This window comes from Oryctolagus cuniculus, chromosome 16 (genome assembly GCF_051225735.1).
Source record: "Oryctolagus cuniculus isolate XC-2025 breed Fujian yellow rabbit chromosome 16, ASM5122573v1, whole genome shotgun sequence".
NCBI classification, from domain to species: Eukaryota; Metazoa; Chordata; class Mammalia; order Lagomorpha; family Leporidae; genus Oryctolagus; species Oryctolagus cuniculus.
Genome location: NC_142882.1, coordinates 10,831,799 through 10,835,559, shown reverse-complemented (window position 1 = coordinate 10,835,559; position 3,761 = coordinate 10,831,799). Strand labels below are relative to the sequence as shown.

Below are 3,761 nucleotides of genomic sequence, written 5' to 3'. Positions count from 1 at the left end.
TTCTTTTTGTAAGCATCTATTGATTAGATTCTTGATTCTTTTTTAAAGATTTATTTTACTTATTTGGAAGACAGAGTTACAGAGAGAAGTAGAGACATAGAGAGAGGTCCTCCATCTTCTGGTTCACTCCACAGATGGCTGCAATGGCTGGAGCTGCACCTATCCAAAGCCAGAAGCCAGGAGATTCCTCCAGGTCTCCCACATGGGTGCATAGGCCCAAGGACTTCGGCCATTCTCCACTGCTATTCCAGGCCATAGCAGAGAGCTGGATCAGAAGAGCAGCAGCCTACTCCAGAACCAGTGCCCATATGGCATGCTGGCTCTTCAACCCAAGGCAATAACCCACTGGGCCACAGCATCAGCCCTGATCCTTTAATTCTAATGTAGGTCTCCCTTCAGGATTCTTTGTCTGGTAATGATGAATTTTCCCAGTTTAGCTGGTCTGGGAATGATTTTATTTCTTTTTTTTTTCAGATTTTCAAGGTTTTATTCAGACTGAAACATTTCATGAGATTTAATATGCTTTAACACATAGGTGAGGTAGTTAGGTAAACAGTACTACCCATTTTAATACATACTAAACAAAAGCCTAAGAATTAGATAAATCATAGAAGCTTGGGGTCTTCTCTCTAGTCCCAAACATGAGGAAATGGAATTTAACTTTTTAATTTTTCTTTTTAAAAAAGTATTACATCATTTAAGTTTTTTTTTTTTTAAACACTTGTTTTCTGGTAGTATACTTTTCTGAAGTTGGCACCCTTTTCTTCAATATGATTAACTGGGCACAACCCTTAATTCAAACTAAGCCTTGCTTCTAACCTAAATTAGTACAAAATTAAGACTTTTTTAGAAAACTAAAATTGTATTTGACATTTTTATTTTAGGCTGCAAAAACAAAAACAAGCAAAACAAACAGTAACAAAAAACTTGAAATAGGCTCATCAAATGATGTAAATTCATCCTTTCCAGAGAAGCAGAAGGTAGACCCTACCACAAAGAAAAGATGTTTAGTGGATTTAATGGAGGTTACATTTAAAAGTACAGTAAGATATCAGGCTAACTTGAAAATCCTACGTTTTGTTGACCTCCATATGGGCAACCAATAATCACTATGAATTAGAGGTTTTTGTTAAAAATTATATGCTGCCCAGACTGGCAACAATGTACACGGCACATTATGTTAGGAAGTCAACTTTGAAAAAAATGACATACAAAAATGTGGCAATTTGAGTCCTTGGATCAAAATGGATATTTCTGCAGTTTCTACAGTCTGTTTGTTTTTCCTAAGTACATTAAGGCTAAAATAAATACATACATACATACATAATTAATAGATTGGAAGGTGAAACCCAATTTAATGGTTTAAAACACTGTTTTATTCTTCCCAAGTGGTCATTCTTATATACTCTAGTACTATTAGTCTAATTTAACAAATGGGTTTAATAGAAAAGACAGGGGCTGGTGCTGTGGCGTGGTGGGTAAGGCCGACACCTGTGGGTAAGGCTGCCGCCTGTGGTGCCCAAATCCCCTTCTCCACTTCCCATCCAGCTCTCTGCTATGGCCTGGGAGGGCAGTGGAGGATGGCCCAAGTTCTTGGGCCCTTGCACCTATGTGGGAGACCTGGAAGAAACTCCTAGCTTCAGAATGGCTCAGCTCCTACAGTTGTGGCCAACTGGGGAGTGAACTGGTAGATGGAAGACCTTCTCTCTCTGCCTTTCCTTCTCTCTCTGTGTAACTCTGACTTTTGAATAAATAAATCTTTAAAAATAAAAAAAAACAAAACCAGAAAACAACTATTTACAAATACAAAGCAATATGGCAAAATATGTTTAAAAGATACTATAACTATATAGTAATGTCAGTGTTGCCTTGGAAAAAAGTCATTTACTTTTTCTGATGAAAGTTCCATTTTCCAAAACATTTTTGAGGATTTTTTGTTTCTAAAAATATTGATAATTATCTGCAGATACAGCTTGTACTCTGACTTGGAAAGCAATTCCAAAATGTGATGACCATATAGTCTGAAAAATAACAGTACTACTGGGAAAAACATATGGTTTGGTAAGGAAATTCATTTAAAGAAAATGAATATTTATTAAACTCCTACTTCATGTGAGGCACTACACTGAAGGCATTTATATTGTTTCATATGCATAGTAACTATACAGAGCCACAGAGCAAACACTTGGCAGTAAAAAATCTGGGATCTTACTGAGACGTGTAACTTGGAATATACTTTGAATTAAAGGAGGTTAAGTACCTAGAGATCTTCTTTGGAAGTACACATCGGAGCAAGTCCTCTATAATTGCATGATACAATTCACCCTAATAACTGCAACTGAGTCAACTAGACCTGCAGTACTGGGGAGAGAACAGAAAGCCTAAACCAGATGAAAGCTGCCATCCTTGGACTGCAAAGGTTCTGCACTGACCTCAATAAGAAAAGTACCTAAAATTTCTTAAGTACTGGAATGGTTAAACCAAAAATTATTTCATAATGAAAAAACAGGAAAAGATTATGGTTTAAACAGCAAGAAGCCAATGTAACCATTATTTTATTGAAGTGAATAAACATATATAATATGGATCAGAAAAAAAAGTTATATGCTGCCTAAAAATAGAAAAGTCCATTAACGATCTAACAGCTATTGGTTGTGGTCATACTGGAAATTCTTCACCACAAATCTGGTCTCTTTTTTTCTTAAATATGAATTGTTTTAGTATAAATCATTGTATTTCTGTAACAAATTAATGAAAGGCACAGCTAATGTAAGCAGACAAATTCATTCAACTACCAACTGAAGAAACACTTTGGTTCTTCAGGAAAAAAAAAATGAGCAAAACAAAAACAGCTGCAATTCAGAATTGTACTCCAAAAGCTACACTTCAAAAAACTTCCAGGAGAACCAAACTATGTAGCAATGAATGAACACGCATGAAAGAATTTGAGCATTCAACATATCTTGCAGGAAAACTATTGTTAAAATGCTAGGTAGAACAAATTGATCTTTAAAGTATGAATTCCTTTCCCTTAAAAAAATTACTGAATCTACCAAGGAAATACAAAAACATAAGGCTCTAAGTAAATAATAGTTGTGTTTAGGCTATTACAGTGCAGGTTATCCTCAAGGCCACATACAACCTGCTTCACTGCCGCTTGCACTCTGCTGGGTTTTGATCCTTCTTTGGGTCATAGTCTGGATCATTTTCCTCATCTCCTTCTTCTCCCCCTTCCTCATCCGCTTCTTCACCTTCTTCATCATAATCATCATCATCATCTTCAGAAATTATGGGTTGTATGGGGTGCCAGATAGATTGGAAAAAAGGAAAGAATGTCACTTTGAAAACCATTAAGAAGAAGCAGAAACACAAGGGACATGGGACAGTTCGTACTGTGACTAAAACAGTTTCCAATGACTCTTTCTTTAATTTTTTTGCCCCTCCTGAAGTTCCTGAGAGCAGAGATTTGGATGATGATGCTGAAGCTATCCTTGCTGCAGACTTTGAAATTGGTCACTTTTTACGTGAACGTATAATCCCAAGATCAGTGTTATACTTTACTGGAGAAGCTATTGAAGATGATGATTTTATTTCTGATTCACTTTTAAAAGGTAGCTTACTGGATAAAGCATTTTTGGTTGGAATTTTGTTTCTCAAGACCTGAACATATCATCCTATTCTCTTCTGGTCAAGAGGTTTTTGCTGAGAAATCTGCTATTAGTCTAAGTGAAACTTGATGTCTATGTTTCACTGTCTTTGGG

The 3,761-nt window shown here is 36.2% G+C and overlaps 1 long non-coding RNA gene across 2 annotated transcripts; it reads right to left on the bottom strand.

Annotated features, from left to right (window-relative positions):
• Window positions 1-860: 860 nt before the first annotated feature.
• LOC138847820 (uncharacterized) lies at window positions 861-3,278 on the bottom strand. 2 transcript variants are annotated; one of them, XR_016223254.1, is made up of 2 exons: window positions 3,140-3,278; window positions 861-987 (listed from the first exon to the last, which is right to left on the bottom strand). It is a non-coding gene; the product is annotated as an uncharacterized LOC138847820 (long non-coding RNA). The 2 variants fall into 2 exon arrangements; XR_011385735.2 differs by having other exon boundaries at window positions 3,112-3,251.
• Between the last annotated feature and the right edge of the window lie 483 nt (window positions 3,279-3,761).